Source organism: Balaenoptera ricei, chromosome 21 (assembly GCF_028023285.1).
Source record: "Balaenoptera ricei isolate mBalRic1 chromosome 21, mBalRic1.hap2, whole genome shotgun sequence".
Classification (NCBI taxonomy): domain Eukaryota; kingdom Metazoa; phylum Chordata; class Mammalia; order Artiodactyla; family Balaenopteridae; genus Balaenoptera; species Balaenoptera ricei.
In genome coordinates, this window is record NC_082659.1 from 4,862,021 (window position 1) to 4,876,031 (window position 14,011).

General features: G+C 40.2%; 1 protein-coding gene across 3 annotated transcripts in view; it reads right to left on the reverse strand.

The window, feature by feature from the left end:
- NEIL3 (nei like DNA glycosylase 3) overlaps positions 1–14,011 on the reverse strand; it is a 192,743-nt gene that overhangs the window by 64,278 nt on the left and 114,454 nt on the right. For all 3 annotated transcript variants that reach the window (XM_059909548.1, XM_059909547.1, XM_059909549.1), the window contains one exon: positions 2,678–2,770. The gene's annotated coding sequence lies outside the window, so the exon portion shown is untranslated. The remainder of the gene's footprint in view (positions 1–2,677; positions 2,771–14,011) is intronic.

Sequence of the window (14,011 nt, forward strand, 5' to 3'; positions counted from 1 at the left end):
TCGTCCTGTGTGTTCCCAGCCACTAGCTTAGAGCCTGACACATAATCCCTGACTCAAATAAATATCCTCCGAATGAGGGAACGAATGAAAGCATCGTCACGTTTGACACTCATGACATTATCCCCATTGGACAGATGAGGAAAGAATGGATCAGGCAGGGTAATTAGGGACTAGATCAGGGTCACAGAGATGATAAGTGATAGCCTTAAACCTGACCTTCTGACTTGGGAGCCATTATCTTTTCAACGACTCCAGGCTGCTTCTCCTGGCAAATCATTAAAGCTGTACAAGTTTTTAAACCAGACCTATCAAGTCACGTTATTTTTCAGCAGATTGTATCATGAACACTTCAAACTTTTGTCTCTAGCACTTTTATGGTGTTTGGAATCATAAAACAGCCTTAAACTTCCTCAGCACAAGAGCACCAGGAAGGCCGGTTGAGAAACTTTGCCACAAACTTTTAATGGGCGTCTGTAGAGCATTAGGGTCCCCATAAACATTCCGGGGCACTCCCCAGGAGTTCTGTGGGATACTATTCCCCAAAGCTGTCCAGAAGTTCCGTGAAGTTAGGAACATTTTTGTGTCACTTAGGCAAGTATGGCATCTGCAGGCTCTAATTTCCCAGGTCCAAGGAAAGAAAACATTGGTGATGGAAACTTTCTCCAGGGGCCTCTGTAGAAAGCAAGCTCACTGATCACAAACAAACCATTTCTAAGACAGCAACAATTCTGTTGACTACGTTTAAAGACAGAACATGCGGTTCCCAAATGCAATTTCAGTTTCCAAAGAACAGTCTTACTCTTTTTCAGAAATGCCTGGGTGATTATTTTTTGCTGTTTTGTTTGGTTTTGCTTAAAAGGGCTGCTTAGTGTGCCTCCTTAGTCAACATGACAAAGGAAAAGAACAAGCAATCCAAGTATCCCCTGAGGGCCTCAAGGGATTGAGGACACCGGCTTTTAAACCCAAACCGGTATTCTCAGGTTGCTGGTAAAGACTTTTCAAATCGGGCTAAAATACTCTTCCAACTCTGACCCAGTCAGATTGATTCAGATTAAATGTTTTCTTTTTCCCTTGAGAATGTCTGTTTTCCACAGTGTTTTTAAGAAATCCCCTTAAAAATACTGAGACCTCAGTAATAAGATGTCAATCTCTTACATTAAGAATTGGATTAAATTTCCTTACAGTGGCCATTCTTGGGTTTTATTATGTTTGGCATATGAATTTTTTTCTTTTGACAGCTACTATGATTAAAATTACTGACTCTCTGCTTTCTAAATTTGTGCTATTAGGCCTTAGTATATGTATGTGTATTTATTTATTTTTAGACAAGAAATTAATAAGAATTTGGCACCAGGAACAGCAATGGCGTCAATATTTTAGGACATTTATATACAGTTTTGGCTATGTAGGGAAGGAAAATAATTTTCCTTTACCCTTCTGAGTTCTCAGCTGAAACCCCTGTAATAAAAGACAGATTAACCAGAATAAAACACACAGGCATTTGATTAACATGCAGACCTCAATGTATACATGGGAGATGCCCAGGGGAAAATGAGTGACTCCCCGAGTGCCTTAGAACTCAGGCTTAAATACCATCTTAATAGGGAAAAGGGAGGGGAACTGTGCCCTCTTAGGGGAGAGGAAATCATTTTTAGGAAGATGAATGGGCCCTTAGAAGCGCAGATGGGAAGTGTGCTAGTTTGTGACAAAGTGTGTCTAGGTGTGGTGTCCACTTCTAGTTTCCTCTCCTGTGACAAGAGTCCATCTTCCCTGGTTGATGAAACTCCTGGGATGGGATTTATGACAATTAGTTCCTTTTGGAGGATCTGTCTTGAGGCAGATAAAGGAGTTCAGGGAAAGCCTCTCCCTGCATTGCTGTTTTCCAAGTGCCTACAGCTCCCAGTAATCAATACACCAAAGTGGAGACTTTGGGGTGTCCTGTTCTGTAACCCTGCATCAGCTCTACATCTCTCCTATATTCCTCGTAGGTAAGACATACGTGGTTCAAATATGTGTAATCCCTTAGAAACGATATGATTTTCCCAGTTTAATTAAAAGTTTGTAAGTAACGCTGTGACTACTTTTATCTGTAAAATTTATACTCTAAAGTTGCCAAAAAATATTTTCAGGATAATCATTTTGGGAAAATGAAGGATGGGCTTAAATTTGGGGTTTGTTTATCATGAGCATCCTACCAGATTATGAGCTTTTCTATATCATCATGGCTGTATCCTCAACACTTAGTCGGATGACTGATTATATTAAACATTCAATAAAGCTTTGTTGACTGGAAGATCATTAAACTATACACACCATGTGTTGACCCAGGGGTCAGCACACTAGGGTCCAATCTGGCCCATGGTCTGTTTTGATATGTCCTGCAAGCTAAGAAGGTTTTTATATTTTTAAAGGGTTTTTAAAATAACGAAGAAGAATATGTGACAGAGACTACACAGCCCACAAAGTCTAAAATATTTACCACCTGGCCCTTTACAGAAGAACATTTGCCACATTTAAAATCTTTATCCTTAAATATACACCTATTTTTTAGACATACTTTAGCCAGAACTCAGACCAATTTGCAGAGTAAGGTTATCCCGGGTGGGAGACCCTAGTATTGCCTATTCAAAGTCATTCTCCTTCTCTCTTATTAACAGAACTCCTATTGTGTACTCACCTCTCGGGATGAAATGCAGTAGGTCAAAGCCAGTCTGGGCAATCCCAGTCGTCTCTACTAGGGATCTGTCTGGGGTAGACGTGTGACTCAGTCCTGGAAGATGAGACAGAAGGGGAAATGTTCAGGGAGACATCTGGGAAGGATCTTACTCTTCTTTTGGAAGCAAACAGAGAGAAAGAAATATACATGTTTGCTCCCACTTTGTTCCGTCTTTCTTGGGACACAGTTATGTGCCGATGTGTTTCGGATCCTTAGCCGTCATCTTTTAACCATGAATGAAAGACCAAACAATTCACAGTGATGCTGGCCTCACACTGTGTCACTGTTGGGCTCCTTGACCTCAGCACCACCCACTTCCAGTTTCCTTGTTATTTGGTAAACAGCACGGCTTTTCGGTTTAGGCCATTAATTGTGTGTTCTCATACTTGCTGCGAAAATATCCGGATTCATTCAGGTTGTAAATCTGTTCTATTAATGAGCTAGAGTGAATTATTAAAAGTTTGTTTGGAATGAGGAGCTTTCTCAAATGACTTAGAATCGTGAATGAAATTGCAGTATAAGAGGGATTATAGACAGGGATTAATATAACCTGGTATTGCATTATCTTGGACATAACCATTTGGGCTTAGATTTGTATAAGAAGTAGCCACTTGGAGAGCAGAGTGAATTCGACCATGAAATCAATTTGATTTTCCTATCTCATTAAGAAGTAAGTGTGTGTGTGGGTGTATGTGTGTGCAGGTTCTGTAGGAACAAGGAATGCATGGATTACACCTAACTAGAGATTGTTCAGAACATACCAGACTAGGAATTAAGGAGGAGAACACCTTTGACCTCTCAATAAAGACGTTACAAATCCATGCTCTAAAGTTCAGGCTTCTGAATTTCATTAAGAACCCCAAGTTCCTCCCTCAAAACTTGTTTCCAGAACGAATAAAAACGCAATGCTAGGAGTCAAGATGGCGGACCAGGAGGACGCGGAATTCTCGTCTCCACACAACTAGGGCACCTGCCAGGCCCCGGTCGGGGACCGCGGACACCTAAGGGGACGGAAGGAACCCCCAGCGACCGGGTAGGATGTGGGGCGTGGCGGGAGTGAGGGGGGAGGAGAAGTGGAGGCGGGACAGGACTGGCGCCCTGAGGGGCAGCTGGGGGAGGGGAAGGGATCCCACGCCTGAAGGGGGAAATTGGGGGGCCACTGGGAGGGCTGAGGATCAAAAGGGAGCGTGGCCAGGTTTCCCCTGCCCACTTGGGCCCCCAGGAACATGCTGAGATCCCGGGTCTGATCCTCTGCCCACCGAGGCCCCCTCCAGCCACGGGGTCCTGCGGGAGTGGGAGGGAGGGAAGAGGAGCAAACGTAAAGGCCAGACCTCCGGGACCTGCACCCCTGAGGGACGGCTGGGGGAGGCGAGGGGCTTCTACACCCAGCAGGACCCACCCATGGTTAGGGGTGCAGCAGGGATGGGGGAGACCCTGGGGGAGACAGTGGGGAAGGGGCGCAGAGGAACGGAAGGGCACGCGGCCAGTGCTTTCCCTGTCCACTCAGGTGCCAGGGAGTCTGCTGGGACCTAATCCTCTGCCCTTGGAGCCTCCGTCCTGCCATGCAAACCCCAAGCCCCACCCCTGCACCCCCACTCGGGGCCCCACCTCTACACTCGGAGACCCCCTCTGACACACTGGGCCTAAGCCCCACCCACACACCCTCACCCAGGGCCCTACCTCCAAACTCCAGAACTCCACACTCCAGAGGCCCCCCTTTCCACAGGCTGCCTCTCCCCTTCGAGCAGGTCCTAAGCAGAGGCCCCGCCCCACGCTCAAACGTCACCCTCCACCCGCCTAGGCCCCGCCCCACCCTAAACCCCACCCCTGCCTAAACTCCACCCCCGCCTAAACTCCACTCCCCATAGCCAAGACTTTTTTTTTTTTTTTTTTCCTCTTTTAGATTGGGGTTCTATTTTACCTTGTTGATTCATTGTTGTTGATTCTTTTATATTTTTATTTTTCGTAATAAATCTTTTAGTTTTCTAATTTTATTTTATTCTTTATACTCTGTTAGTGATCTCTCCTTTTGGCTTGTTTCCCCCACACCTTTTTTTTTTCTTTTTTCTCTTGTGGTTTTATTTTACCTTGTTGCAGTTGTTTCGATTATAGTTTTATTTTTCCTAATTTTTTTTTATCTTTCTAATTTTATTTTGTTTTTTATTCTTGATATTGCACTGCTCCTTTTTTTCTTTCTTCCTTTTTTTTTTTTTTTTCTACAGTGCCACGAAGCTTGCGGGATCTTGGTTCCCAGGCCAGAGGTGGGGCCCAAGCTCCTGTGGTGGGAGCTCCAAGTCCAAACCACTGGACTAACAGAGAACCTCAGATCCCAGGGAATATCAATCAGAGTGAGGCCTCTCAAAGGTCCTCATCTCGGCACCAAGACCCAGCTCTATCCAACTGCCTGCAAACTCCAGTGCTGCTGGGTGCCTCAAGTCAAACAACCAGCAAGACAGGAATACAGCACCACCCGTCAAAAAAAAAAAAAAATGAAATGACAAAAAAATTTGTTACAGACGAAGGAGCAAGGTAAAAACTTACATGACTAAATAAATGAAGATGAAATAGGCAACCTACCCGAAAAAGAATTCAGAGTAATGATAGTAAAGATGATCCAATATCTCAGAAATAGAATGGAGAAAATACAAGAAACATGTAACAAGGGTCTAGAAGAACTAAAGAGAAAGCAAACAGTGATGAACAACACAATTACTGAAATTAAAAATACTCTAGAAGGAATCAATAACAGAATAACTGAGGCAGAAGAACAGATAAGTGAGCTGGAAGATAAAATGGTGGAAATAACTGCCAGGGAGCAGAATAAAGAAAAAAGAATGAAAAGAACTGAGGACAGTCTCAGAGACCTCTGGGACAACATTAAACGCACCAACATTCGAATTATAGGGGTCCCAGAAGAAGAAGAGAAAAAGAAAGGGTCTGAGAAAATATTTGAAGAGATTATAGTCAAAAACTTCCTTAACATGGGAAAGGAAATAATCAAGTCCAGGAAGCACAGAACGTACCATACAGAATAACCTCAAAGAGAAACACACTGAGACACATATTAATCAAACTATTACAAATTAAATACAAAGAAAAAATATTGAAAGTAGCAAGGGAAAAGCAACAAATAACATACAAGGGAATCCCCATAAGGTTAACAGCTGATTTTTCAGCAGAAACTCTGCAAGCCAGAAGGGAGTGGCAAGACATATTTACAGTGATGAAAGGGAAAAACCTACAACCAAGATTACCCAGCAAGGATCTCATTCAGGTTCGATGGAGAAATTAAAACCTTTACAGATAAGTAAACGTTAAGAGAATTCAGCACCACCAAACCAGCTCTACAACAAATGCTAAAGGAACTCCTCTAGGCAGGAAACACAAGAGAAGGAAAAGAACTACAAAAACAAGCCCAAAACAATTAAGAAAATGGTAATAGGAACATACATATCGATAATTACCTTAAATGTAAATGGATTAAATGCTCCAACCAAAACACATAGACTGGCTGAATGGATACAAAAACAAGACCCATACATATGCTCTCTACAAGAGACCCACTTCAGACCTAGGGATGCATAAAGACTGAAAGTGAGGGGATGGAAAAAGATATTCTGTGCAAATGGAAATCAAAAGAAAGCTGAAGTAGCAATTCTCATATCAGACAAAATAGAATTTAAAATAAAGACTATTACAAGAGACAAAGAAGGACACTACATAATGATCAAGGGATCAATCCAAGAAGAAGATATGACAATTGTAAATATTTATGCACCCAACATAGGAGCACCTCAATACATAAGGCAAATACTAACAGACATAAAAGGGGAAATTGATAGTAACACAATAATAGATGGGAACTTTAACACCCCACTTTCACCAATGGACAGATGATCCAAAATGAAAATAAATAAAGAAACACAAGCTTTAAATGACACATTAAACAAGATGGACTTAATTGATATTTATAGGACATTCCATCCAAAAACAAGAGAATACACGTTCTTCCCAAGTGCTCATGGAACATTCTCCAGGATAGACCATATTTTGTGTTACAAATCAAGCCTTGGTAACTTTAAGAAAATTGAAATCGTATCAAGTATCTTTTCCAACCACAATGCTGTGAGACTAGATATCAATTACAGGAAAAAAACTGTAAAGAATACAAACACATGGAGGCTAAACAATATGCTACTAAATAACCAAGAGATCACTGAAGAAATCAAAGAGGAAATCAAAAATTACCTAGAAACAAATGACAATGAAAACACAGTGGCCCAAAACATATGGGATGCAGCAAAAGCAGTTCTAAGAGGGAAGTTTATAGCAATAAAATCCTACCTCAAGAAACAACAAAAATCTCAAATAAACAACCTAACCTTACACTTAAAGCAATTAGAGAAAGAACAACAAAAAACCCCAAAGTTAGCAGAAGGAAAGAAATCATAAAGATCAGATCAGAAATAAATGAAAAAGAAATGAAAGAAACAAGAGCAAAGATCAATAAAACTAAAAGCTGGTTCTTAAAGAAGATAAACAAAATTGATAAACCATTAGCCAGACTCATCAAGAAAAAAAGGGAGGACACTCAAATCAACAGCATTAGAAATGAAAAAGGAGAAGTAACAACTGACACTGCAGAAATACAAAGGATCATGAGAGATTACTACAAGCAACTCTATGCCAATAAAATGGACAACCTGGAAGAAATGCACAAATTCTTAGAAAAGTACAACTTTCCAAGACTGAACCAGGAAGAAATAGAAAACATAAACAGACCACTCACAAGCACTGAAATTGAAATTGTGATTAAAAATCTTCCAACAAACAAAAGCCCAGGACCAGACGGGTTCGCAGGCGAATTCTCTCTAACATTTATAGAAGAGCTAACACCTATCCTTCTCAAACTCTTCCAAAATATAGCAGAGGGAGGAACACTCCCAAACTCATCCTACGAGGCCACCATCACCCAGATACCAAAACCAGACAAAGATGCCACAAAAAAAGAAAACTACAGGCCAATATCACTGATGAACATAGATGTAAAAATCCTCAACAAAATCCCAGCAAACAGAATCCAACAGCACATTAAAATAAAAGGATCATACAGCATGGTCAAATGGGGTTTATCCCAGGAATGCAAGGATTCTTCAATATACGCAAACCGATCAATGTGATAAACCATATTAACAAAATGAAGGAGAAAAACCATATGATCATCTCAATAGATGCAGAAAAAGCTTTTGACAAAATTCAACACCCATTTACGATAAAAACTCTCCAGAAAGTGGGCACAGAGGGATTCTACCTCAACATAATAAAGGCCATATATGACAAACCCACAGCCAACATTGTTCTCAATGGTGAAAAACTGAAACCATTTCCTCTAATATCAGGAACAAGACAAGGTTGCCCACCCCCACCACTATTATTCAACATAGTTTTGGAAGTTTTAGCCACAGCAATCTGAGAAGAAAAAAAAAAAATAAAAGGGGGTTTCCCTGGTGGCACAGTGGTTAAGAATCTGCCTGCCAATGCAGGGGACACGGGTTCGAGCCCTGGTCTGGGAAGATCCCACATGCCGCCAAACAACTAAGCCCGTGAGGCACAACTACTGAGCCTGCGCGTCTAGAGCCTGTGCTCCGCAACAAGAGAAGCCACGACAATGAGAAGCCCGTGCACCACGATGAAGAGTAGCCCCTGCTCACCGCAACTAGAGAAAGCCCGTGCACAGAAACGAAAACCCAACACAGCCAAAAATAAATAAATAAATAAATACATTTATTTAAAAATAAATAAATAAATAAATAAAAATAAAAGGAATCCAAATCAGAAAAGAAGGAATGAAACTGTCACTGTTTGCAGATGATATGATACTATACATAGAAAATCCTAAAGATGCTACCAGAAAACTATTAGAGCTAATTACTGAATTTGGTAGAGTAGCAGGATACAAAATTAATGCACAGAAATATCTTGCATTTCTATACACTAATGATGAAAAATCTGAAAGAAAAATTAAGGAAACACTCCCACTTACCACTGCAACAAAAAGAATAAAATACCTAGGAATAAACCTACCTAAGGAGACAAAAGACCTGTATGCAGAAAACTATAAGACATTGATGAAAGAAATTAAAGATGATACAAACAGATGGAGAGATATATTGTGTTCTTGGATTGGAAGAATCAACATTGTGAGAATGACTATACTACCCAAAGCAATCTACAGATTCAGTGAAATCCCTATCAAACTACCAATGGCATTTTTCACAGAACTAGAACAAAAAATTGCACAATTTGTATGGAAACACAAAAGACCCCGAATAGCCAAAACAATCTTGAGAAAGAAAAATGGAGCTGGAGGAATCAGGCTCCCGGACTTCAGACTATACTACAAAGCTACAGTAATCAAGACAGTATGGTACTGGCACAAAAACACAAATATAGATCAATGGAACAGGATAGAAAGCCCAGAGATAAACCCATGCACATATGGTCACCTTATCTTTGATAAAGGAGGCAAGAATATACAAAGGAGAAAAGAAAGCCTCTTCAACAAGTGGTGCTGGGAAAACTGGACAGCTACATGTCAAAGAATGAAATTAGAACACTTCCTAACACCATACACAAAAATAAAATCAAAATGGATTAAAGACCTAAATGTAAGGCCAGACACTATAAAACTCTTAGAGGAAAACATAGGCAGAACACTCTATGACATAAATCACAGCAAGATCCTTTTTGACCCACCTCCTAGAGAAATGGAAATTAAAAAAAAAAATATGGGACCTTATGAAACTTAAGAGCTTTTGCACAGCAAAGGAAACCTTAAACAAGACGAAAAGACAACCCTCAGAATGGGAGAAAATATTTGCAAATGAAGCAACTGACAAAGGATTAATCTCCAAAATATACAAGCAGCTCATGCAGCTCAATATCAATAAAGCAAACAAACAATCCAAAAATGGGCAGAAGACCTAAATAGACATTTCTCCAAAGAAGATATTCAGATTGCCAACAAACACATGAAAAGACGCTCAACATCACTAATCATTAGAGAAATGTAAATCAAAAGTATCACCTCACACCAGTCAGAATGGCCATCAACAAAAAATCTACAAACAAATGCTGGAGAGGGTGTTGAGAAAAGGCAACCCTCTTGCACTGTTGGTGGGACTATAAATTGATATAGCCACTATGGAGAACAGTATGGAGGTTCCTTAAAAAACTAAAAATAGAACTACCATATGACCCAGCAATGCCACTACTGGGCATATACCCTGAGAAAACCGTAATTCAAAAAGAATCATGTACCACAATGTACACTGCAGCTCTATTTACCATAGCCAGGACATGGAAGCAACCTAAGTGTTCATCGACAGATGAATGGATAAAGAAGATGTGGCACATATATACAATGGAATATTGCTCAGCCATAAAAAGACACGAAATTGAGTTATTTGTAGTGAGGTGGATGGACCTAGAGTCTGTCATACAGAGTGAAGTAAGTCAGAATGAGAAAAACAAATACCGCATACTAACAGATATATATGGAATCTAAAAAAAAAAATATGGTTCTGAAGAACCTAGAGGCAGGACAGGAATAAAGATGCAGACGTAGAGAATGGACTTGAGGACAAGGGGAGGGGGAAGGGTAAGCTGGGACGAAGTGAGAGAGTGGCATGGACATATATACACTACCAAATGTAAAATAGATAGCTAGTGGGAAGCAGCTGCATGGCACAGGGAGATCAGCTCGGTGCTTTGCAACCACCTAGAGGAGTGGGAAAAGGAGGGTGGGAGGGAGACGCAAGAGGGAGGGGATATGAGTATATACATATGCATATAGCTGATTCACTTTGTTATATAGCAGAAACTAACACAACCCTGTAAAGCGATTATACTCCAATAAAGATGTTAAAAAAAATGCAATGCTATCTTGATGCCATTTTACCCTGTTTCTTTATTTTGACATTCCAACTTCGTAAGTTGCATTTTCGCTGCCACATAGGCAACTTTCCAGGGCTCACAAGAGTAACACTCTTCAGACTTCTATTAACTCTTCATTAGCTTTGTTAACGATTGCAAACCCTGCTACATACTAACATTCATTTTAGTTGGATTGCATATTTTCTGAAAGCTTTCAAGTCATTTTATGATTGGCACAAATAACAGTTTGGATGGACAGTCCACATTGTCATCCATCTCTGACTTGTATTACTTTTTTTTTTTTTTTTTTTAAGTATTTATTTATTTATTTATTTATTTATGGCTGTGTTGGGTCTTCGTTTCTGTGCGAGGGCTTTCTCTAGTTGTGGCAAGCGGGGGCCACTCTTCATCGCGGTGTGCGGGCCTTTCACTACCGCGGCCTCTCTTGTTGCGGAGCACGGGCTCCAGACGTGCAGGCTCAGTAATTGTGGCTCACGGGCCCAGTTGCTCCGCGGCATGTGGGATCTTCCCAGACCAGGGCTCAAACCCGTGTCCCCTGCACTGGCAGGCAGATTCTCAACCACTGTGCCACCAGGGAAGCCCTGTATTACTTTTTATTATTGGTTTATCTATGAAATTTTATGCATTATTTTGTTCCTGTACATTCTTGTGAATTTTTAACTACCTGGCAGGGGTCCATACTTCCTAAATTTGTGAAGAGACAACTCCTTGCCCCCCACCAAACTGCTCTCACAGAACAAATTAAGGAAAGAAAATTTCTTTATCTCAAGATAAAAGGGGTACATTTCTATAGTGAAATTCTAACATGTACATAGTGCTTTACAGTATAAAGTGCATTCATATTTCTTATTTTATCCTCATAAGAACTCCGTAAAGTCAACAGGTGTGACTTTCTGTATGTTTCGTATTGAAAAAGCCAATGCTCAGAAAGTTTGAGACTTGCTCAAGTCAATCTCCTTTGAAGAAACAGATTCTAGCTCTGAATCCATGTCTCCTAATTCTAACCTCTAACAGAAGTAGGGCATTTGAACTGTTTTTTTTTTTTAAATTAATTTATTTAATTTATTTATTTTTGCCTGCATTGGGTCTTCGTTGTTGTGTGCGGGCTTTCTCTAGTTGCAGTGAGCAGGGGCTACTCTTCATTGCGGTGCGCAGGCTTCTCATTGCAGTGGTTTCTCTCGTTGTGGAGCATGGGCTCTAGGCACATGGGCTTCAGTAGTTGTGGCACATGGGCTCAGTAGTTGTGGCCCACAGGCTTAGTGGCTCCGCGGTATGTGGGATCTTCCTGGACCAGGGATCGAACACATGTCCCCTGCATTGGCAGGTGCATTCTTAACCACTGCACCACCAGGGAAGCCCTGAACTGATTTTTTGATGATGGTATTGCCACCATCTTTTTGAATGACTTTTGGAAATGATTAATTTTTGAAACAGAATTTTTGTCAGAGGTGGCCAATTAATTAGGCTGACCGACATCTGACATTTTCACTGAAATCACGGAGCCTATTTAAAAATTTCTCCATCCATTTCTCTTTTAAAAACAAGTAGGAAAAATGTTCATCCCTCATTAGGAATATGTAGAAATACTTTGGAAATGTGTGAACACAGTATGTAAAATCAGTGTAGTATACAACTATAAATTCTATGGGTGTAATGTGTCAGATTGTCAATGTCAATGGGAGATTGTAATAAAAAGTGTAAACATGAAGGTCCCCAGTTAATTTGCCATGCTATCTTTTTTCACTTGTATTCTCAGTAGATGACAGAATTCTGTGTACCTGCCCGTCAGATTTTCCTGGTGGTCCACATATGTTCAGTGTCATTCCATTTTAATTAACCTCAAGATTCTAGTTTATGTGGCAGAGCTGGGTTTCCTAATTATTTTCATAAAACTAGTGATCTTCCCAGAAACAAAGCGTGAGAGAAGATGCAAGCCATCAGAGCCACTGCTAAATCTCACACAAATAGGCAAAGGTACTAGAAAATGTAACAAACTACTGTTTGTTTTTTAAAGACTCTCATATTATTTAATTTTTGTTGAATGGTGTTAGAGTTAACTCTAGAAATGACTCAGGGGCTAATTCTTTTTCTTTCTGGACATCTGTCTATTTATCTATATGTATATTTTAAAGCATATTAAAGAAAATATGTCCTATGGTAATAGTTTTCATCTTTATAACGTATGTGAAAAATTATTCTTGTTTTATCCTCTCAGGATAGTTAAGATGGAATTGAATTCACTGTTGCTCACATGCTGGCCTTGACAGAGAAAAGCCAGGATTATCTTCAGAATCAAAGCTTCATTATTGAGATAAAATGAAAGAGACTTTACCACTCTTTATGTAATTAAATGCAATCATTATTATGAAAATTTTTCTGCACAGCTGTTAGGATGAAAAAAAATTTGCATTATCAGTAATCCCTTTATATCTTTGACATGCTTCATAGCTCCTTATGTATTCCCTAGTCTGAAAATGAAAGAGAATTTGAAAACTTCCATAGGTAAGTGTTGCTTATTTGTTGCCTTAATAGCAATTCTATACCTTTTTTTTTTTTTTAACTCGGTGAACCATTCAAATGATTAAGATGCCATGTCCTTACAATTTATCCACTCAGTGGCTTGTAGATAAAGGGTCAAATGGCCAAGCAGGTCGTAAAATAGTCAATTCGGTTTAGTCTCAAGCTTTGACAACTGAAGTAATAGCCTCCAATGAGGCTGTTAATTAGGCAACTTGTGTCATAACATATGTGTGAGAGTGGAGGAGGTTGCATTGTGTTCCAACATAAGGGTCTGGATAGGTCCATGGCTGGGGAACTGGGGTGACTGGTGTATTACCTAAGCTACTTGACCACATCTGACAAGATTTTCCAATATATTCATTAGTATTAAAAATATAGTTAAATTTCTTTTGTCTAAATCTCAAATGATTCTGAACTCGGGCAGGGAAGATAGAGGTGCAGCATACTGGGATCCTTAAAAACCCATGTATTTATCCAAGTTCAGTAATTAGTCCAAGCTGAGACCTGAAAGGCCTGGGAATTTCCCATTCCAGTCCCTTGGTAAGTGGGCCTATGTCCTTTTGGGAAAGACTGGAAAGAAGATTCAGCAGTCACAGGTCCTCCCTTAAGGGAATCTGTTGTACTCTTTATTTACTCTCACTCTTTGTCTTGAGAAGTGATTTACACCTAAGAATTAGATGAGGTGGCCTTCTACTTCTTTTCAGGTGTCAAAGACAGGCTCTTGCTTACAACACCCGAGATTTGTAAGTTGACTCAGACCAAGCTAGACTCTAAGTCATCTGCCCAACCGTTTTAGTCCAAGAGATACCATGGTAAATC